Raw genomic sequence first — 24,568 nt, 5'->3', positions numbered from 1 at the left:
ATGCATGTCCTGCCAGGTGGCGTTTTCTGCTCAACATATTTCAAGGCATTATACATTTGAGAACATGCACACGAAAACAAGAAGGAATAATGCAGGGACAACTAGAGCAGAGTTCAGACACACACAAACGTTCGGATACCCAGTGTTGTCACCTTCTGGAGTCAGGAAGTCAACCTGAGTGTTTGTAAGCGCCGCTCATCAGACTTCCCAACCTCACGTGGATGGACCACAACATCTGCCAGACCACAACTGTCTGCTCTTGTCCTCTACCCTCTAAAACCAGAGGATTAGTTCTTACACCTTTTTGTGTTTACCAAGGTAAGGGATTGTTTGTAAATTTCTCATGCAGGGTCCTTGATCCAAAAGAACGATCCTTCTCTCTTCTATTGCTGCACAACTTCGGGCATCTGAGTCTTACACTCTTTCCTGAAATAATGACTTGACATAAATATTTTGAAGCGTGTTGAGATAAATGTCTGTTTCATTACAGTTAGGTTACAATGGAATTTCTATAGAAGCATTTCTGACACACAACAAACCCTTGTGATTAATGCTAATCAAACATTCCATATAATGGTAAAGTGCCATAATGATTTTAGTATTATTTTAAAGTGTTACTAAACAGACAATTGCTCTGAAAACACAGTGGGGCCTTGCAGAAGAACCTAGATTTAAACACACACTTTTTATAACACTTAACATATTGCACTATATGAATCAGAGTAAATAAGCCCAATGGGAATGTTTACTGAGGCACAAAGAATGAAGATCTGCAGAAGAAACTAGTTTATCATAAACAATACAAATATTTACTCTATTATTTAATGTGTGCCCAGCATGTCTATCCTTAATACAGCATTAGCTGACATCAGGCATATGCCATATGCGCAAATAATTAATTCAAATTATGTTTTCTTCCAGAGTATTGTCTCAGAAATGAACTGAACTAACGTAAAGATATATGTAACAGCAAATACCGAGATGATCTGCACTGTCAAGTTCTGTCTGCGTGGCATTTCAGAACCCAGTTTGTTTACAAAAACAAAGTTATGCCTAGGCACAAAGCGATCCATTAAAAATGTTTTAAGCACTTAACAAATCTTGAAAAGGCACATGTTCCTATAACGTCATTCCTTAAACCTTCATTCACATCTCCCCCAGGAGTACCTATAGATTGAGCTGTCACTCTCCACGGGCTCTTCTTCGGGCTCTCCATATCTCATCAACTTTTCCGCTGATCACGGAGAAAGAACTGCAAGCTGGAAAAGGAATTTCCCCATCCCAAAATTAGCTTGGAGAAATGCCATATACAGCTGCAGAACACCAGCTTGCCTTGCTGGACCACAGCGGGCAAGCCAACAAAGACTCCAGAAGGATCCAAGGGAGACAACGCAGACAGCCTTGTTATGCATTTGCATGACCCCTCACGTTATGGACCCCCCTTGGTGTTTCATGTCACCCACATACCACAGTTCGTTTCCTAGTCATATATCCCAAAGCTCATTAATCTCCAAGCCACTCGGGCTCCCCACAAAACCGTGCAGCCCCACTGAAACTGCACACTAATTTATTTAAGCATACAACTCTCAGAGTCACGTCGGCTCTGCTGAAGGAGCGATGCCCACAGCGCTCCCGTCTCGGCAGGCACTTGGAGAGGTACGCTCCAGCCCCCCGTCACGTACCTGGCTCTGATTTGAGCCATGAAAAATGTGAAGACGGCACCTTACGGACAGGCACTATCTATTTCTGTACTGCAGGACACAGAAGGCCTTTCCCTCAACTCCTGCGAGGTGCCCAGAAGCATCCTTAGATGCCTCACGCCTTTACAAATCCGGCCTTTAATATCTGTCTGTTTCCAGAGACGCGCTGGGCTTGCTGGCAACAACTCAGGGTTCATCAATTCATCGGGGCTCCCTGCAGTTCCCCACAGCCCAGCCCGGCACCAAGGAGCCTGGGATTTATAGCCCGCTTCTTGCTGCAAGAAGTCAATAGACGGATGGCAGCGGCAGGGCAGGCAGCTCTCCGCGCCCGACTGCAACAGCACTGCGAAGAGCGCGCCTCACCCTTGCTTTGGCATCAGGATACGAATACAAAGGGAAAATGAAATTGAGTTAATTACAAATAATTCAGCTAGGCAAGGACTAAGGAACGTTCTATGAATGGTGTTAAAACGTCTACAAACATCTAAAAAGCGTCTATAAGGGTATTTGAGCATGCCCCGAAAGAAATTAAACAGATGCAGAAGGAATTGGGTAGAAATTCAGTCCTTTACATATACGTATGGCTTACATTTTTAAGGTCGTGGCCAAAGCATCAAGAGCTAAGCCAAAAGGAAAACCTTGCATTTTATGACAGTGTGTATTAAGCGATCAGCGTGGTGTCGTGCTCAAATGGAGACCCGTGTGAGAACCTCACGCCATACCACTCCTCCATAGCTCTTGGCCAAGACTCAGGACACTGCTTTCCACACACAAAGCACATCCATGCAACATTCTGAAGGAGTACCTTGTTCTCGATTTTACCCTGCTCTGCCCCATGGAGACACAGTTATCCACTCACTGTTTCAAACCAAGAGTAGCCCAGAAAATTTCTTTCAGACTCTGATCTTTACTTCACTCACCACAGCAGAGCAGCAGTGACACAAACCGAACTGTCCGGAGGTGTTTTCACACGCATGACAGTTCGTGGAGCCACAAGCTGTTTCTCCATTGTTTTCCCCCATTAGTTCAAGCTTCAAACCACTACAAACTACACTTTCGTGACCAAACAAGGAACGCGAGGTAAGAGCCCGCGAGCACAGGAATCACGTTGCAAAGCCCACCGGAGCGTGAAACTCCTCCTGGCAGGCCGGACACGATCCAGCCAGCTCCACGGTTACAGCAGCGAGGTGTTTAAGCCCAACCAGACTGAGATTTCCAAGGTAAAGCCTTTCTCAAAGACTGTGCATCTTTAAGGTGGCCAGACAGTCGTTATACCTGACAATGTAGATAGTTCTAACATATGTACTTAAAAGCAAAATATCTCAATGCTCTTTTACTTAAATATATGAACATTTAAATGAGTGATAGGAAAAACTACAGTAATCAAACCTCTTTCATACACTATCAAGCAAAAAAGAGGGAAGAAATGTATACCATAGCTTTCCTTACCCCAAGCACAAGGGCTTATCATAGACAACAGCAAAGAAAAAAGTTGCGCCAAAACTATGAAAAATACCTTGATGGTGTCCTTTTAAAGTCATAACTTATTATGGGAAATCAGCATTCACAAGCATAAATTTGTTTCTGTATAATTCACTGCCCAGTGACATTTGATTCCTTCCTAACGAATCTGTATTTAAGAAGAAAGTCATAAAATTGAAACAATGGCAATGACTGAGTAATTCATGACTTCGTTCTGTATTAGCAATTAATAAATCCACCTCGCAACACCCAGAAACCAGTCACCTGCCACTTTTTATTTATTTCATTTCATTTTCTGCATCTTGCATATCCTCTGAGGCAATCATACGTAGTGCCTTTACCTTGCTGCAGAAAATTAATAATTCCTCATTGTACTTAAGCATTTCGGGCATCATCTTTACTGAATTATTAAATGCACATGAAATAAATACGTCTCGTACCGTGGTGGAGAGCGCAGTACTTAACAAAGGCTCCTCAACTGCTTCACAAAGAGCTATCAAGTTTCTAGTACTCAACATGTTCATTTATATTTCATCATCTAGGATGGAATTTAATTTGCTTTGAAGAAGTTTAGCCTTACAGAAACTCCAAAAAACATTCACCGCAACCCGCTGTATTCCTGAGAGGAGATGCCAAGTGCAGGGGCCGACAGCTTTCTCTTTTGCCACTTAACGAGCAACTCACCTGAGCTAGCAAGAGCCCTGCTGGAAGGCAAAAACATTCCACATAAACAAGTCACATTTGGACCTTTCCTCCCTTCACAGCACGCAAAAGGCCCTGCTGACCAAACTGGACAGCATGATGGAGGAGGAAGGAGTATCTTGAAGCAGGCAGGTGCTAAGCCATTTAGAGCTTTGCAAGGTAAAAGACAGCACACAGTACTCTGCCATTTGCTGTCTTCATTTCAGACACAAAGATAAATCAGTCTTCAGTGATCGAGGCATTGTCCCTGTAGGAGCCAAACGTCAGAAGCCTTGTGAGCCAAACACTCTTTTTCCTTCGTTCTCCTCAGGTTCAAAAGGACGAAGATGATACTGGGCCAGTTTGCATCTCCCAGCATTGAAGGAAAAGAAAAAAAATCTGTCCACAAGCCATCTCTCCTTCTATGACTGCTCCTATAAAAGAAGGAGCAATAGCTCTAGACCCAAAACTGGGTTATTCCTATTTCCTCCTAACTCTGCACTGTCTAAGCTAATGCATCCTATATTTCATCATTTCTTTCCTTTCCGTGTGTCCTTTAATTTTAATAGAAATTGTGGTGCATGGAAGGGAGCTTTACTAGTGAGTATATAGACTCTAGAACAGTAAAAGCTCAATGTTCAAGTATGAATAAAGAGCACTCAAATAAAGCAGCCAACTCGGGCATCTTGCTGTGCCCTAGTATCTACTTGAACATCTAATAAAAGGAAATCTCACAATTCTCCTCTTACAATAGTTATATATCTGTCACTTCAGCAAAGACTAGATTATATATTCTAGTAGTTAAACTCCCCATTACAGTATTACAATCTGACTGACCTTTTTAGGCCATGTTATAGTATCGCCAGTAGCACCAATGACCAAATACTCTAGAGGTATTTTCTGGGACTCAACGAAAGTTTTTGGTTGCTGGCAAAAAGCTGTCCCCTGTAGTACACTACTGTAATTCCCAAAAAAATGTCAACTTTAATCAGTAATTCAGCGTGCACAGAGATGTCAGATTTCAGTTTAACACCAGTGCCCTTTCTATAACAATCTATCAGCTTTCTCCACTGTACTCTCCAAGACAGTCTGCACTGACTGGCATTGTCCAACTTCAATGCGCTGCTGCTGCAATACAGGAGGGAGGCAGGAGCCATTTCATGTTTAAAGAATCGTTTATCCCAATTCATACCCACTGCGTAGCATCTCTTGAGAGATGTGCAAAAGCTTCAACTGTGTTGATGAAGTTTTGATGAAACCTTCTTGAAAGAGATCAATAATTTACTGTGCTACAGAAGTTCATTCAATTCCTTTTGATAAGATACTAAAGGAAAGGTTTGGTTCTGTCTGCCCCACTTTCTGTTTTTAAAGTTTCTTACCAATACTATTTTCTTATCTTTTCCTATGGCTTTTGTTGCATCACTTCTAGCAGATACCTCTCAAGGCAGGTAAGGCACGATGCTTTTAATAGGGTAATTGAACTGAGAAGAAGGTTTTGTTAATACCATCCACACATCAGCATTATGTACTCCTGTTTTAAACGTGTCCTCTTTCCCCTACTGTTTCTTACCTTCATCACTGGAAAGATGGGAAGTGACGAGTTTCCTGGCAATACTTTTACACATGCTATCTTCCAAAAATTCACCTTAAGCATTATGAGGCACTTTTTTTAATGAGCAGTATTACCTCAAGTATTTCTCCTTTATTTGTCTGGTAACATACAAAAGTAGGAAATCCACAATTTCACTGAAAGTGAGCTCACTCTCAGCCTAGAATCTGCAAAAAGCTGCATCTTTGTTAGCGCCTTCAGTTAAGTTAATCTTAACTACAGATTCTGCAGACAGTGGAATTGCTGGAATTACATCACGTAGCCCAAAATCAGACTGTCTGAAATTTAGGCTCTGCATCTGTTAATGGCACAGAAGTGAATTACAACTTTCAGACTTGTACTTCTGAATTCTGACATATTGCTACTGAATAGGCATCAACACAAGGTTGACAGAAGCTCACCAGTAGCCTCAGAAAACCGTAGGCAAATTCAGAAGTCTGGGGGTTTATTTTTTGCTTTGTTTTTACATCTCTCTGCTTACTCTTTTCTACTTTCACTTCAGATTCCATGCTGGTCTTCCAGCATTAAAGTTTGCATTCTTACAGGTTAGATTTCTGCTGAGACAATTACTTTATAACCAGCCCTTCACAATAATTTTTTGTGATACTCCTCTGCAGGAGGAGGATAACTAGTACTGTCAGTGTGAATATGATTCTGTATATCTGTAGCACTGAATTTATAGCACGCACGTGGAAAATCTTGTAAACTGCCCTTCTCTTGATAGACTGTGCAGTAAACTGTATAGTATTTTAATTAATTTCTTAATTACAAACCTAAAGTGTGGTAGTTGAAATCTCACATGCATGCACAGCAAATACTGTTGCTTTAGCCTGAATAACACAAGGCAGATGAAGGCAGAACTGCTCAAAATAAGTAGAACCAGCTGGAAAGATAGATACTGGCTCTCGCCTGCTTTTACTCACTTCCTATTTTTTCCTTCTCTGATAATTAACAGATTACTTTTTCTATGCCTTACATTTTAAGATTATAGAAATCTCAGAAGCCTGTAACACTACAGCAGAGGAATTAGCACCAAAACGTGGACGTTCAGTTCACTGAGCGACTTAGCCGTTGTATCTCTTGATAACAATGCGGAAATGATTTGTGTATTTGTTTTCACTAATTGATCCAGGGAACTGCTGGCACAGGGCAGACACGTGCAAAGCCAGACATCCAGGTTCTGCCAGCACCTCATCATGCAGAACTTCCATCCCTGTAACGGGACCACAGAGTAAATACATTTTTCTCTCAGATTTTACTCATCCAAATATGAATTCCCATTGCTGATCTTTACTCTTCTAACCTAGCAGCGTATTGACTTAACAAGGTAACAGCCACCTTACAGTGACTGAACCCCTCATAAGAAAGGCAAGTAAGACCAGTCTATCACTTCAGGCCAAGTGTCTATCTAATCCTATTTTCAATAGTGGCTAGATGTGGGTGCCCAAGGAATAATATATGACCTTTCCTCCCCTCCTCTGAGAGCTTCCAACTGTTTTCAGTTCAGGGCATTTCCTGAATTGGATGGAGTTGCTTTACTTATTAAATCCCAAGGGATCTCATAAGTTCTCAGTCAATTTTCTCATTGAACACAGTCTTTGCTTTGCTCACTCTATCTTTTTGGCTTTACATTCCAGTGTTCATGTTTTCTCCCAAAATATTTTCATGCATTAGAGTCCATATATGCCGTTAAATTAATATTTTCTCTTTCAAATGCCTGTCTTACACAAATCATAGCCAGAGTAAATATTCACAGAATGGCTGAGGTTGGCAGGGACCTCTGGAGGCCAACTGGTCCAAGCCCCTGCCCGAGCAGGGCCCCCCAGAGCAGGCTGCGCCCAGGACCATGTCCAGGCAGCTTTTGAACATCTCCAAGAAGGGAGATTCCACAACCTACGCCAGTGCTCAGTCACCCTCACAGAATGAAGTGCTTCATGATGTTGAGACAAACCTTCCCGTGTTTCAGTTTGTGCCCATTGCCTCTTGTCCTGTCACTGTACACCACCTTTTCCTCAGCCTGCCAAGGTCTCTCTGGTTGACAGCATGACCCTCCGGTATATCCACCCCTCCTTCCCAGTTTTGCATCATCAGCAAAAAGCATTCTTCAAATAAGTTGCTATGCTGAATACTTTTTTTTTTTTTTTTTACACCTCAAAGAACAACATACCATTAAAGAAAACAGAAAAAGAGCTACAAGTAAATACAAATAAAAACCTCTTCCTCTTTTAAGATGATTCCTACCTGTTTAGATACCTAACAGTCCTTTCATTGCAGTCATCTATCTGTAGATGGCACTTAACAGAGTAAGTGCTATTTCATCCAGTTGGGAGGCTACTGAAATCTATGTGAATATCAAATCCATAAAAAAGCCTACATTACTCAGGAATTCCCATATGAACCACTGCACAATTGTTGGCATACCTTATAGCATTCAATAGAACCAATATTACAGTATCTTTCTTAATAAAAACACAGCAGACATCTCCCTGCCCTACCTCTGAACTGCTCCTTTAAGTCACAAATTCTTCATTTATTGTCTCAGTCAGAATTTCCACCTACCCATATATGAAAAACTCCCCCAGAGGTAATGCATATACTGAAGCCTAGTGCCTGAACAATAAAATACATGTAAGATGTACAGAGATTCTCACACTGTTTGGGAATCTTCCAGTCACTTCTAAGACCATTTCAAGCTTTGCTTGAAGGCAAGGCAGAAAGTACGATTTGGAGGATGTTCTCCCAGGGTACTAAGAGCTCTTCTGTGATCCCTCATGTGCCTAACAGCTTGAGCCTTGCCAAATCTCAACAGAAGTATTTTAGGAGGATGGGAGAACAGTGGTTATGGCTGACTTATGGACGTCCATGCAAGGCAGTACAGCAACAGTGGCTGTAAGAAATGCATTCACATGTTTCCCAAGTACATGAAAAGAGAGGAGGTCAGCTAAACCCAGGATCATCCTGGAGCTCAGCAAGGTCCCGATCCCTCTCTGCAGGGAACAGAGCTGACCGCGCCTGAAGAGCACGTGCCACATCTTCTCAAACACCACTACAGACTTATTTTTAATATAAAATAGTTAGATGTGCCAACAGCTGTAACACTCAGGACTCCTGGCAAGAATTCCAGCTGCAGAGAGCCACTCCTGCTGCCACAGTTGGCAGTGCGGAGGTGGGACTACCTTGGGGCAGCAGCAGGGACTGCCCCTGCGACATGCATTGCTTGCTCACCCGGTCGGATACCGTGATACTGGCACACAGCCAGTCTCCATCCCCACGTACTTCCCAGACTTGCTGGACACACACACCATGCCCTTCCAGCAAAACCCACTACCTCACCTCTGAAAGGGTCTGTGACCAGCTACATGCTGTGTTTGCAAACTGCTAAAATTAGGTGAGCTTGTCCCACGTCCTCCTATTCCATTAAAGCCTTCTGTCCATTTCCTTCTGCTCTTCCATAAAATACACGCCTGCTGCTAACACCTTGCAACCAAAGCAAAGCAGAAGCACCCAGATTTCACAGGGAGGAGTTAAGACAGAGCCAGCCTTTTGCACAGCCATGCACTGGAGAGGTGGCAGCAGGGATGCGGAGGCACCTCGCGCGGCAGCACCGCACCTATTCTGCTGCACTGAGAACAGCTGGAAGGGCCTACCAGAGTTTTGCTAAGTTGTTTTTTTTATCCTTATTTTTTAAGTACCTTTAGTAGCCAGATTGTCTCTCAAACTCTAATGATGCCTTGCATCTGACGCTAAGTGTAGCATTACTGGTTAGTACGACAGTTGTATATGCCAGATATGTTGAATTAAAAAAAAAGCTGTAATAATGGTGCAGTCTCCTGAGAATACATTTATTTCTGCAGTATAAAATAAAATTAAATTCTTCAATCTCAAAAACTATTAAAAGGTTGTATTTAAAATGCATGAAGCATTAAAAAGACATCAAAATTAAAATAATCTCATAAATCTCTTCATTTAAAAGACTTATTAGAATACAGATAGAGGCAGAAAACAGCTGCCCTGCAGACTAAAGCAGTAAATTATGACTATTTTAACTTTTTTTCATTTTCATCATTGAAATTTTCCTCACAGAATTATTGCAGCAGTATAAAAAGACCAACTGCCCCTATATTTAACATGTGAATAGTAAATTATTTTTCAGTGGACTTCACAACAGATAAGCTGTATATTCTTTCAAATGTCAGCAGACTATGGGATCGTTTCCAGACAAAGGAGGTGGGGAGTGCTTTCAGAAATCAGTATTGCATGCAAAACTATAGAATTAATCAGCAATTCATTCTCCTCAACACAACAGCAGTGGGACACTGCTGCAGTTGTCACTCCAGCGCTCCCAACGCCTCCCTCACACTCTGGGCTATTATTTGTAACAGGAGCCCGAAGTGAGGTGTTCAAATATCAGCACCCTGACTTGGAAAGGGCTGGGAATTTAATGGCTCCGGGAAGTTCACTTATTCAGGAATCCTAACGTGGTCTTCAGAACCTACATTTAGTCAAGACTTAGTCTTCCGTTAAAAGCAAAGAGCCTTGCTCTTATTGGTAGCACTGAGAGTGTTACAAGATCTGTGTGTAAAAGGGGAAAAATCAGCCAGATGAGACAGGAAAATACATGACTGTTTCATTATCAATCAATAATATTCACCTTTTTAAAAATGACAGGTGATTTTTTTCAACAAACACACTCCCTCCATCCTCAGACCACCATTTGTCAGTCTCAAAGATATCAGAGCATTCCTTGGAGTGTAATTAAGCTGTGATGCCGATCGCTCTTCAAAGTAGCTCAGCACAGGGAAAAGGCAAAGAAAAAACCTGAGGGAAGGCGATTTCACACCATTTATCCCTCACCTCGTCTGTATCCAGCAGTATGATCTTTGCACAGCCAGGCTGTTGATATCCAAGCAGATTACAGCAGGAAATGCTAAGGATGCACGAAACTGGAGAAATGAACAACAACAAAAAAGCTACCAAGGGGGAAGGGAGGGGAAGAAGTTAAATCAAGAGGATAAAGAGTGCTCCCACGTAGCCATTTGCTGGTTTTGCTTCATTGCAAATTATATCTTATGATATTATAAACCACTTTTCCTGACAGCAATGTGCATTACTGTGCACTTTAACTTCCTTCCTGCTTACAAGAGATAAGATTAGTAAATGTTTGCTTTATTAACAAGTTGAAATTCTATTAAACCAACTTAATTGATGGTACTGTTGCATGGACTCTGCTTCTTGTTTATATTTTTCAAAACTTACACCTGCAACAGAAGTTGATTCCCTTCCAAAAAAGCACATCCGCTGTTCTAATTCCATATACTTTCTTCCAACACTGACGCCTGTTCAGATTGTGCAAAGCTCCTTATCTAAAACTCCAACCACGATAACGGAAGTGCTCAAGTATAAAAACCCCAGTTATTTTACTCATCTTTCTCACTACTAGATTACCATTATGCTTGGTCACTGAGTTTTGTCTTTTGGGTTTCAGATAAAGCAAGAAGTCAACCAGAAGGCACAGTTCTAAACCCAATGGGTTAGTGCATCATCAATAAAAAAACACTTCTGTCCTTTTACTTTAGCCTTAGGTTAGCTTCCTCATGAGTGGCTCTGGATGATGCTGTAACCTTCTCTGCAAAATGCTTATGCAGAAGAACATTGTGTGTTGTACAGCTGCTTCAATAAACTGCTGATAACGGCAAGCTTAAAAGTAAACCACTAAGAACACACCAACTCTCTGCTGAAAACCCAGAGAAGAACTCTCTGTAGGGAACAGAAAAACTTAATTTCACTGTCAATGTAACCTGTAAAGGACGATGGTGCTGTTCATCTGACGGGGCTCTTGTTCCAGTTTGTTGGTTCCCTCACCCTACACCTGAACCAAACTAATCACCAGTACTTACAGCAAATAACACACAATTTAGAAGTTAATCTATTTTTCTTTAAACTGCAAAGCAAGTCAATTATACAAATCTCTAAGTGTAATTCCAATTTAATATAAATATACCAGATAAATTGCAAGCCAGGTCTTATTTAGAAAACAATACCTTGACAAGCAACATTATTATACCCTTAATTTATTATGTCTTCCATTGATCAGTCTCTTCTTATCTGATTGTTACAAGAACAAAACGATTGGTACACAGTTGTCAAGATTGTCATGTACACAAGATGGTAAAAGCCCAAATGAAATTCACTCTTTTCTTTACAAAATCCACCAAAAGCTATTTTTAATTACAGTTAATGATCAGCTAATGCAGTCTGCAGAAAAGCAGTAAATAATTATGCTTGCTTAAAGCATTTTTTTTTTAACAACTTTGACATAATAAATTTTTATGTCTGCTCAAATCACATCAAAATTGCAGTAATACAACTGTAGGCTCTAGTATGTTAGATGGCACAACAGGGGGAGCTGGCTGGTCCATAGGAAATGTATTCCAAGTACATAATATTATTTTACATTTCAATCATACAGTAGTCTGCCTGCTACAGTTTCTGAGTGATAGATGAGTTTGTATTTTGTGCTTCAAATGTTGGCACAAAAAAAAAATACACCGTAGTATTATTTCTTATGACTTATGAGTTGAAGCAACAGAAATCACTCCACGTAGCAAATCATAAGTTCTAAGGATTTACAGAGCTGCATACTCTGTAACCTAGGGTACCCTCATCCACATCAACAAAAAATACTGCTTAAGAATCTGCTGCTTCATCTTCCTACGTACTACAAGGCTCCCCAGAAACTAAACTTCTGTGTTAGCAAAATGCCTCCATCCCTTTTTGCTATAAAGGAGAAAACCAAAACCAGCTACCAAAGCCCAATCTATAGCATATACTAAAAATGAAATACACTTTGTGGGCCTGTGAAATCACCTTTTCCTCCACTTGTATACTCAGCTCCCACGAATGGGAAGTACATCAGACTAGAAATGGAGAAACGGCCATGGTGGAGAGGACTGAGCAGGAGAACTACTTGGCATAAAAAATTTTTAAACTAATATCTGAAACACAATTGTACTGTTTTATTTAGCACTACATGTATACACGCACAAAAGCATTCCCCCTCTCCACAGAGGCATATACACCCAAACACACACACACTCACATATAGACCCAGCAAAGTCCAATATCTAAGTGGCTGAAGGATGGCAGTCCCCACTGCCAGGCTTACGCAGCAGGACGACAAAAGCTGTCTGCGAAAGGGAACACGAAGATGTTTGCTAACATTACACATCCTTCTGGACGACGCAACTGTGCAAACATTTAGGGTCTTCTCGCTGTTAAACCCTGAAAATGCTGAGAACCTTCCAATTAATTTTGGACTTCGTTTAGTAACTTTGAAAGTAGCCAAGCAATCATCGCAACGTCCTGCAGAGCACTTCACCCAGCTCCGTATTACATAGAGTAAGGACTCGCCCTTAGGTACAAGATGCAAGAAAGGCTCGAGGTAAACGGATCGGTAGCTGCCAGCGATCAGGGCCGGGACCTGCGCACCTAGGCTGGAAGGCTTCACTCAGACTCGTGGGGAAGCCACAGGAGCAGGGCGCAAGGCCCCGTCCGGCGCCGCGCTGCCTCTGCGGCCTGTGCTCCGCAGGGCTCGCACGGGGCCTGCCGCTCTCCTTTCAGACAGGGCACCTCAGTTTGCCGCAGTACATGCTTTCTAGAGCCTTCTTCACCACAGAGTGGTTCTTTGAAGCGATTTCTTCCACTGCTCTGCCTGAAACCACGGCATACGGAAGAGCATTTACATTAGCATACTGTACCCACATACCGGCACGGCTGCTGTAGCAGGATGTTTTTACCTCCGGTTTTCTGCCTAATGGGACCTTACAGTGCCTGTTGGCTTGACTTTTCTAATTTTTCTATTTTTAGAAGGAATCATGCTAGAAAAAAAAACACACTGAAGGGCCAATCTGGGAAGACAGGAAGATCCCAGATGGTGTTAGTTGTCATAGCTTCACTTCAGTGTCATGACAACTCACAGCAGCTGAGGGCCCGCTCCACTCCATTTGATCACGCTGAATATTATGTTACGTTTGAATGCCTATTTACTGGGCTCACGTATGTTCCCCAGCTTCAGCGGTGAAGCTTTGATTTAGCTCAACACATCTGCAAGGCTGAAATTCCTGGTTATCCAAACTCCTGATTACCCTCTGGTTTAGGACGCTCCCATGGGACCCTCGGATAACCACGTTTTCCCTGTGTAACACAGCACTCCTATAACCACATTATACTGCAGTTTTGTCTCACCTATAAAGGTCAGGGCCGTAATACAATTTAGCAGTGAGGGCAAAATATGATTTACTTCCGTCCACAGGCAAGACCAAATCATGTTATAACGCTGAGGGTAGGGGAAAAACTATCAGGTTACAGCACAATCCTCCAAAGTCATTTTGCCTGTTACAACCATAAACTCTGCGTTAGCAGCTGATAGCACAGGGAGCACAGTACTTAAGCAGGCTATCACAGTTCCTGGGAAAAATATAACTCTACGTGCTGTTAAGGGAAACCATAATTTCTACTGCTGATAGTGCAGAGAGTGGCCAAGACCTCTACAAGCCCCATCTTCTGAAATCAATGAAGCCAGAAGAGGCTTGGAGGTCGCTAATTAATTGTCTCTGTGTAATAGTTCATGATCTCCTAACTACCACTATAAATATTCATGTCTCTCCTGGCCAGTCCAACCCAAACCACTGAGTCCTACAGAGCACGTGCCAGAAGAACACGGAGCACCTCCCTGGAGGACTCAGCACTTCAGCTGCTATTAACTGGCACAAGGTCCCACTGGGCCAGGCTAGGTAAATTGCAGCTCCAGATGCCTCCAGTCTACATGAGGATGCAACTCATGCAAGGCAAAGCAAACAAATCCATTCTTGTGTAGCCTCTGCTCTGTCGCACCAAGCAACTGTTGTGACAAGGGTCTGACTACGTACTCACACCTACCATCCCACTTCCAAGAGTTTTCAAAGGAGTAAGGCAGCAAATACAGAATCTGAAACTATCTTAAGGTACTGAACGGTTTTCTTCACGCAGATTTGAACTACCATCTTACCTTCATGGCCAGTGTGTTCGTTAGGCTACATTCCTGCTGTTACGTTTGCTCAAAAAAGAAAAAAACACCTTAGCCCTGCAGTCAATCTGGGATCTCAGTTCAGTTGCCTAAACAGGCATCTGACAGCACACACCCAAGACTGGATCTGACAGTATCTATGGGATGCCTGCACCTTTACGGACTAGCAGGTGGAGGCTGCCCTAGGCTGTGTCAAATGGCATTAGCCACCTTAGTTCAGGCAACTGAATGACACCTTGGTGTTTCCTTTAACTATTTAGCTTCTGCAGCAACTGTTTTAGAATTCTGCAAATCATACTAGAGATCTTAAGAGAGAAGGAGACAAATTTCACAAATACTTTTAAACGGTTCTTCGTTGACATTCGTTCCATTAGGAACAAGACTGAAGAAAAAGACAACTAAGAAAAATTTCAAGCCCAGGTTTCCAAATGGGTGGAAAATTTATTTCTCTGCCTTAAGACTTGCCTACAATATTTCCCTGACCTCTGAAAAAGCAGCTTATATATAGATTCTGAGATACCCAGCACTGCACTTACCCACGCTGAAGTTCAGAAGTGCATTTAAAGTATCACCCCAAAAACGAATGGACTTCCCCTTGGCTGCTGAACCTCAGAATCTGTTAGAATGAGTGCTATAGGACATAACAATGTGGAGAACAGTCTGACCATGCAGACAACCACTTACAATTCAAGAGACTAATAGTCTCTTTGGCTATCTGTCTGCAACCCAAAGCAAGTCATTTAACTTACCTGTGCCTCAGTTTCCTCATCAGTAAAGGATAATGCCTACTCAGATTTGCACAGCACTTCGATCAATGGTTGGTTACATTGTGCTTTTAAACCATAGGGACCCATCCTGGCAAGCTTTGTCCAAGTACAGGGAGAACACAAGTAAGCAGATATGAATGGAGCTAGGAATCGGTCCCTCAAGGTGTGCAAAACCAGCTCTGGAAGAGCTTTCCATTTTCTCTTCCTTTCTTTTAGGCTTGCTTGTTCCCTAGCAATAATTACTTGTAGTTGTGTAGTGTTCATTCTAAATTACACAAAACAACAAAGAGCCGGAAAAATCCTAACAAAATTTACTTAAGATGTAATTCTAACGAAGTTCTTCCTACACACAAAAAAGTAACTGACAGTGAATGTTTGGTAACTTTGACATGAAAAAAAGGGGAGAGATAAAATGCTTTTATGCAAATTTGATTTCCCTATAATAATCTAGAGCTATTCTGCTAGAAGGAATTATCTCTGCAGGCTGGCAGCTGCAGTAGGCAGTGAATTAAAAATGGCTCTGTATATGGGAAAATCTGTTCTATAATCAGTGCTATTCTTAGAGAGGACATCAATCTCACCAGCTCCCACGATGCTCTCTTCGTGTGAATGACATACCAGTATGATGTAGAAACTCCCATTACATCACTGACACTGATTTCCTGAGCACCAGGAATACACCAGTAACACGCAGGGAGAATTGTTTCAAGGATGATTTTACAATTTTGTTTTTTCCCTTTAAGAATCTACAGCAATGAACCATCTTATGAAAAAGATCGTCAACAATGATTCATCCAACTGGACTTTAAATGAACCGCACATTCTCACTGCAAGGTTCCAGTTTCTACTTGCTGTTTTCATACAATAAACTCCATTCCCAGGTCACAAGACATCGAGAAAGGATATATGACATGAGTTTTGTTTGAACATTAAAAAAGGCACATGCTACAGAAAAGTATTTTAAGAAGTAAGTGACCGCTGCAGTTCCACACACAAAATGTCACTGGGTTTCTAATGATGCAGCTGTGTGACAAAAAAAGCTTTTATATCACATAGATTATATTGCAGACAACTTGCATGCTTATAATGTAGGACTCAGTCTCATTGTCGTATCAAATGGAGTTATATGGTAAATAAATATTACCTCCTATACACAAAGTAATGATTCCTAGCTAGATCTGACTCTGGTATTTCCTCAATAATCTTTGTCCTCATGCTTCACACGTACAGTAATCCTTCTTCTGCTGTGTCACATGCACTGTAAACCGTCTCGGCTTGAGTGATGGATTTGAAAATTAAACAACCTAGGGGGCTCACTGTTTTTAAAAATCATTTTATGTATCATTTTAAAATAACTTTACATAACCTGACACGAATGCTAAGCCACTGGATCTATTAATTTAAGATTTACTCTCCTATGTTACAGTTCGCCCTGACAAACTGACTTGCATAAATGCACAAACTGCAGTGAAAAAGCGAACTACAAAATAAATTGGAAAAAAATGACAACCTCTCCCATTCACTGGAGTTCTTCACATAGTCATATCTTTGGCACGAGGCACAACGTTTTCCAAAACAGAAGATGCCATTTCTTTAAAGGATGAAATTTCACCAAAAGCTAAAGTAAGATAGCACGCCTTAACCAGAGTAGCAAGATTTGGTATTTCTCATCAGCACTAAAAGATGCTTTAAAAATCATGTCCCTCCCCCCTAGAAGAGTTGGCCTCTTACATCATCAACCTGTGTTTGCATCACTCCACTGTTAAATGGACATCCTGGAGTTATTCCATGGCTTTCTTTCAGCGGTCTGTCATTACGACAGCCCAGGCTCTCTCCTGATACAGGCACATGTACCTCCACCTCTGCCTCTCAGATGCCAAGTAGGGTTGGGATTTCCTGTTGTGTAGAGATAATACTGAATGCATTACACTTCTCTGGGAACTCCAAGCCTGGTGACTCTATGGGGTTAATCTAAAAGACAGCTGCATCCATTTTGCTCATTTCTCTCCGTGGATAAACTGCAAATTGCATTTGAAAATAAAATAAGTTATTTCTAACCTTTCAGCTGGCAGCCAGTATCTTGGTAAAAAAGGACATAATTTATGACACTGATGATGTGTGGCTGCCTTCCAGAGGCTGTAAACCAGTTTCCATCCTGCTTTAATGCTAATTTAACAATCAAAGAGTTTCACTATTTAAATAAATGTTAAAGAAAATGCACGCATTTGAATAAAGTTGGTCCCTGGATTGTTATCTCACATCTCGCTGGTTCCTAGCCACTCCTGCCACCTGTAAGTAGCAGCCGCGTTTTATTCTCCATGCTTAGCACACGACACTCTTCTTTCCTTCTGGCCCTTTAGTAGGGGGGAAGGAACCTTTCTGCAGCAAGAGAAATGCCATGTGTCGGCTCACCTAACTGTCCCTGACTGCAAGAGGAAATGATGCTGGGAGAGACCAGTGAGGCCGCCTTTGCTGGTTCCACCGGGAGACGCTTTATGGACCTCAGTCACAGGAAGGCATCAGTAACGCAGCTCAGAGCGGGCATCCCCTATCACACAGGGCAGCAGCTGGAGTTCGCAGTGAAACAGTGGCACAGGTAACTTAAACCACAGATGTATGACCAAAAAAGCTTCTCTATACTTCTGCTAAGAACTCTAGCCAATTGCCAGTTCTCGTCATTGCAGCATTAAGTTCTCACAATGAATTTCTTTTTCCCCCACCAGAGTATAAGCGGCATGGAGAACAGCCCACTCCATCCCACAGCAGGCCACAATTCAGTGGTCAATGAATAAGGTCTCTCTCTCTCTCCCTCTATATAATATATATATATTTTATAAACATATATAATTTTATAAACATAGTAAGAGCTTCGATACAAAGGCTAAACTTAGAGAGGGTCTATTGGCCAGATTTAATTGGATGCAACTTCGTACTTTTATTTCTAAAAATGCCTATGGGGAACAGGGCCCCCCTCTAGTTTGTAACAGAATCCCTGTAGCAATCCATTAACTGTGAAATGGAGACCCGCTGAGCTGCATAACCTGTACTTTTAATTAACGAAGTTTTGTCACCTCCATCCTTATTGCTTAAAGATGCACTTCTACTACCCACGAACAACGTTACATTACCACAGTTATACATCCTGTTACAACTTGGTCCTGTTTGTGACGTTAGAAATATTTTAACCTGCCTTTTGCTCCTCTGAGCAGCCTACCTAGCAAAACGATTTCAATTTTCTTCAACTTTTAGGTCTTCACCAAAGCATAACTTGCTAAGTTAAAATCAGTTATCTCTACCTCTTACAAGCCTGCAATGGGTTGTATGAATCTGCCTGCTTAATAATCTCACTGACTGGGAAGAAGCGTTAAAAAGGAACAAGTCCAGGTTTCATTTGCTACATTCAACATTACAAAGATTTTCTTGTAAGCTAAGTAGCTTTTGCACATAATTCACTGGGACAAGAAAAAACCGCATTTAACTTACACAGTATTACTCTTCTGAAGACAAACACACCATAAAAGCACGCTGCAAGTTTTAGCCATATTAGATCAATGACTTTCAGCCTTTTCCATCCTGCCAGGGTACAATCTGCGATTTTCTGCTCAGAAGCACAGCAAAAATACAGAGGTCACACGCCAGCAAATGTCTAAGATAACCTGGAGGTGGATTTGTGAGACTGATTCAATGCCTTAGGTCTCACATACTAGAAAATACTAAAAAAAAAAAATCAACTGCTAATTCCTGCACAAAGTCCATACCTTCTAAACTACTTGTAGGTTATCTTTTAGAAAGACATTTTTTCATGATTTAAACATGTCAGCTGACACGTGAGTTGCTACTTGATAAAATAATAAGAATTGCTGATAAATTCACATATAAAATAACTGCATAAGCAGTTCCAGTTTTCTAATTTCAGCTACTATCCACTAGATCTTAAGAGCTACAGCTCTGTTTCCAGACTGAACAACTTCCTCCTAGTAGAAACCCTCTCTTGATGAAGGGGATGACAGACCTGGAGAAAGCCTTCACACCAAGACAGATTTTATAGGTTACTGAGGCTATGTCTAAGCTTTTAATTTAATATGTGCAGCATCAATGGCCAAGGTCCGTATTCAGTTTTTTACTGGTACTTCTTTCCAAATAAATTCTTGTCCAAATAAAGGTGTAAAAGCACATTGTCAGTGCATGCCCTGTGTTTCCCCATTATTTCTTACCTTTGGCTGCTAGTTTCAGCTTAAACAATGCTGAAATCTGCATTTTGTTGCTAAGAACAGAAAAAAGGGAGAGATCTTCAACAAGTGACTGAAGAGACAAATTATGGCAGATACTACCTAACCAACCTTCATCTGCAAAGTTCTGGTAGAGTTTTCATCCAGTTCCTCCAGTTACTAGCTAAAAATAAAATCATCCCTTTGCTGATATGGAAAACGGAGATTAGAAAACTGCTGTCTTTCCTCTGCGTTAAGGTTTCAGTGGTTCAAAAATAGCAGACCACAGTTGGCTCACACCAATCCAGCTAAAAATGGCTTGCTGATGCCTCTCTCCCAACTATACGCTTGATGCTTAAATAACACGATAAAATGCTTAGTAATCCAGCTGCTGTTTGTCTCAAAGGTCACGACTACATGATCCAAAGTAGCACAACACAAACGAAATTTGCAAACCTTTGCCACCTCCAGCTACTTTGCACTCCCAGCCCAAAAAATGCACAGGCAGGCACTTCACCATGGAGGAACAGTGACACCTGGTGCTCCGCACAGCATCTGCACCCACCGCAAACGTGGGCACCACATAAAGGCCTGGCCCCCCGGTAACCCCTTTGTGACATCCCAAATGGTTCACTTCCGAGAAGGAAGGAAAGAAAGAAGCCATTACCCCACTCAAGCATCCGCAGAAGTCACAAGTGGCACCGTGAAGCCAGCCTGCATCTGAAAACTGCTTTGTGAGAACCCATGTTCCAAAAACAGAGTGGGGATCTGGATAAAATACCTTTAAAAACATAAAGGTTACAAAGGGCCCTTGGTATTTTACATTTGTATGAAGTGCTCAACCTGTACTTCACGTTGGAAATGTCACCAGTCTTGGTGCCTGAGTTTCACCCTTGGAATTGACGGAAGATGGCCGACTGCACTACTGTGTATGCCTGGTTATCCAAAATTACAAGACGATGACAATAACTTGCTGAAAACCACAAATCTTTTGCATAAAAATGGAATCTATTAAATAACATACCTTTGAACAGAAGCTGTACCATAATTACTCTATTAAAAAAAAGTTGATACAATGCACATTCTTTTTAATTGAACTTTAACATGCATTAACATCTGTAGATGAAAACCTGCCATTCTGAGAAGTTTTAATTCTGCTTTTTTTTTTTTTACAGAGCACTGAAGCTATCATACAACTGAATAAAAAGGACTAGCAGTGTCAGATTCTTTGCTAATTAATTTTGTGTCCTACTGCAGATGTATGAAATTCTATCTGCATTATCTTGACAGGCATGTCAACTCTTCTTAAAAACTTCTGTCCATTAAAGTTTTATTGCAATTTTGCATACTTTTTTTTAGTATGCAAGCTGCACAACACAAGCTGTATTTTATGAAATCAAACAGAGAACTTGAGAAATGCTAAAGTTAGTTGTTAGTACTAGAAAATAATATTGTCAGCATAAAAGAAGCATACATGGTAAGATGGCTGGGTTAGATTTTGTACAGTATCATTATTGCATCAGATCTACAATGATCTATTGCACAGTGGTTATCTTTGCAGCCTTGCAATTCATTTTATATTCTAGCAAATGTCTCAAAGAGGTATCAACTTTTAAAATATCGCAAAAAAAAATGCAAATGGCAGGGGTTCAGAAAAAGAAAAGAATAAAAAACCTTACAATTTGTAACTGATTAAGCAAGCATTACTGCTGTCCTAATGCATGGCACTAAGTATTATACTAAGTATTATAGTAATCTAATCAAAATTGGTCAGCAGAACTGAAGTGTATCTTTAGCTTGATCATTATTGTAAGGGAAAAATATAACTCCTGAAAACCTTGAGCTGTTTCTCTACATCGCATTTTTCCTTTAAAATTGAACAATCTTCCCCTCTTTTTTGTCTCCTTAATAGCAGCAGAAACATCTTTTTCTTTCTTTTCTTTGTCATCTACTTCAGCTAATATACTAGCAATTAGCAGAGAAGAGAAAAGTAGTAAAATCTTACAACCGCCGAACTAAAAGCCTAACTGCTTTAGTTGGACTGCTTTTTAGCCCAAGATGCACCAGCTGATAGAGCTCTGACAGAATTCATCACGGAAGAGAAGCAGTCTTTGTCTCACTGAATTTGTACGTGAGAGTAATGTGTTTGAGAGTTACCTGAATGACCAGCTGATTTCTGTTCTCAGGTACGCCAGAGGGGAAGATCCAGGCAATTACCTCAGACTACTTTCCCTAACAGGGTCTCCGTGGTGTTTTTGCCTATGAAACAAAGCATCTAAGCACATGCTTAGCGATAAAGGTTCAAGCTGCTCAGATGATTTCATTAGAGCCATCCCACTCAAGCCTGTGCTGAACTGCCTTGCCAGAGGACTCCAAAGGATTTCAGGATGAAGACCAGGGAGAAGCCATAAAACAAGGCATGTCTGGATATCTCTGGGATTCCTAAGTGGTACCAACACTCTTTCCACATAAGCAAACGAAAAGAAAGCAGGGGCCATGTGACAAACCCGATGCTAGAAAAACAGATGGTTTGGTCTGCCAGCAAGCAAAGAGTACTTCACCCACTGAACCTCCTCTGAAGCCAGAAAAGTACATCTGAAAATACAAATCAAAACACAGTGCCCGTTTTAGCACCCAAGCCCATCTGAGTATTTCTCAAACCCAAGGGAGATATGCCATAAAAACATAATTTGAGTATCATCTCTCATCATTCAATACAATTTTTCAACTCTTTCAAAATTACATTGAAAAATCTATATAATGTGTGCTTAGATTAATGAACTGTTTGAATCTGGATCAATACGCACTCAAAGATTTGAACTGTTGACACCTGCTGGATACAGCCATAAGAATGCTTCATCCAGCTTATAGCCAATCAGTACTTTGTAACTACAGGGGTTCCACTTAATAAACAAGCAATCTAATATATGACCTCTGTAGATTAATTTCCTGAGAGCAAGTAAATAATCTGGATTCAAAATTTCCATGATTATACATATAATTACAGTATCACTTACCAATTAACACGTTGATTTAAACCTTCTTGGGATTAAGTACTTAAGTATAAAATAGGTAATTCAACCATCACTCAAATACTCAGCATCTCTTTAAGATAGCAAAATCGTCAGCTACACAGCACTACACATCTAGTTTCTCTTGTGGAAGAAAAACGTATTATGATAATAGAGATTACGAGCAGTGTGCCCAGGTGGCCAAGAAGGCCAACGGCATCCTGGCCTGTATAAGAAGCAGTGTGGCCAGCAGGTCGAGGGAAGTGATTGTGCCCCTGTACTCGGCTCTGGTGAGGCCGCACCTCGAGTACTGTGTTCAGTTTTGGGCCCCTCGCTACAGGAAGGACATGGACGTGCTCGAGCGAGTCCAGAGAAGGGCGACCAAGCTGGTGAGGGGTCTGGAGAACAAGTCTTACGAGGAGCGGCTGAGGGAGCTGGGCTTGTTCAGCCTGGAGAAGAGGAGGCTCAGGGGAGACCTCATCGCTCTCTACACTTACCTGAAAGGAGGCTGTAGAGAGGTGGGGGTTGGTCTATTCTCCCACGTGCCTGGTGACAGGACGAGGGGGAATGGGCTAAAGTTGCGACAGGGGAGGTTTAGGTTGGATGTTAGGAAGTACTTCTTTACCGAAAGGGTTATTAAGCATTGGAACGGGCTGCCCAGGGAGGTGGTGGAGTCACCATCCCTGGAGGTCTTTAAAAGACGTTTAGATGTAGAGCTTAGGGATATGGTTTAGTGGAGTACTTAGTGTTAGGTCGGAGGTTGGACTCGATGATCTTGAGGTCTCTTCCAACCTAGAGAAATCTGTGAATCTGTGAATATATCATAATTATGTGTACTATGGCTAGCTGTGGCTATTATGCAATGGCTGGACCACAACACCGATAAACATCGTGAAATTGCTCTCCTTTTGTACCGGGAGCAAAGCATTTCATATGCTGCAGTTCATCTAAATCTCTCATTGTCCCTTACTTAATAATGAAACTGAGTGCGTGTGTTTGGACTGTGATTTTTTGTTTATTTCCCACACAGAAAACAACCCGGCTGTAGTTACCAGTTGTTTAATAGATATATAAACAAAGATTTACAACATTTTGTCATCACATTTTTAACAAGGGCAATAATTAATGCAGATTTATATTATGTATTAGTTCTTGATAAAATTGCCTGTTATAAATGTTAATACAGCTTTTTATACAGCAGCACTGCGGTACAATGAAAATCACTAAACAACTCCCTTCCAGATCTTATGAAGTTAAAATATTAATTCAGGGTGGCAAATGAAACTGAGGATGAGTATCCAAGAGGCTATGCTTGCAAGGTATATTTCCTGTCACATTTTGTTTTTAATATTAAGACCTTTTTATCCACTATTGAGCTGAGTATCTGTCATTTCATGCCTATACCTTCAGGGGAAGAATTCACATCTGGAAGCAAATCATTATGTTCTTCCATTTTTCCCTTATCTCTTATTTTGTGAGTAATCCTTTCACATTGCCATAGAAAATTAGAATATATAGTGAACAGCCAAATTTTAACACATGATACTGCTTGCAGTTTTAACACTGTAGAACAGAGATGAGTAACTTCTAGAAACAGATTCTGAAAATCTGATAAACTGAATCTACAATACTTCAGCGGAAAAAAATTGTCTAAGCACAAAAAACAAAAATCAGCTTTATAAAGCCTTATTTTCATACAGAGCTGTTTATACTATGTACTTTCCATATGACTATCACTGAGTCTCATAAATAAAATTAATTTTTAAAAGTGTAAATTATTCTGTCCCTTTTCTATCTTAAGATGCTTCCAAAACATGCAACACTAGTTTAAGATGCAATGTAATGCAAAACGCCCTATTATGCTTGAATTTTTCAGCAATGTACAATTAAACAGTGCAGTGGATACTGATGTATTCTTCTAAAACACATACAACAACGCCATAAAATTGTCCTGTCTCAAACACTGTGTCACACTGTAAGCCAGCTTTGAGAGGACACTGTCAGCAGCTATTCAGTAAAATGGGAAACCAAGAGCAGTAAAAAAAA

The 24,568-nt window shown here is 41.1% G+C and overlaps 1 protein-coding gene and 1 long non-coding RNA gene across 2 annotated transcripts in view; both read right to left on the bottom strand.

Moving 5' to 3' along the window:
* Positions 1-24,568, bottom strand: part of PPARGC1A (PPARG coactivator 1 alpha) — a 361,741-nt gene that overhangs the window by 297,684 nt on the left and 39,489 nt on the right. The window lies entirely within an intron of this gene.
* Positions 1-24,568, bottom strand: part of LOC308194694 — a 101,520-nt gene that overhangs the window by 63,342 nt on the left and 13,610 nt on the right. Inside the window, exon 2 of the long non-coding RNA XR_013950802.1 lies at positions 315-17,199. This is a non-coding gene — a long non-coding RNA (uncharacterized lncRNA). The remainder of the gene's footprint in view (positions 1-314; positions 17,200-24,568) is intronic.

This window comes from Anser brachyrhynchus (assembly GCF_964034855.1).
Source record: "Anser brachyrhynchus genome assembly, chromosome: 4".
Lineage (NCBI taxonomy): Eukaryota > Metazoa > Chordata > Aves > Anseriformes > Anatidae > Anser > Anser brachyrhynchus.
The sequence above is the reverse complement of the archived record's forward strand: the minus strand, read 5'-3'. Positions and strand labels throughout refer to the sequence as shown.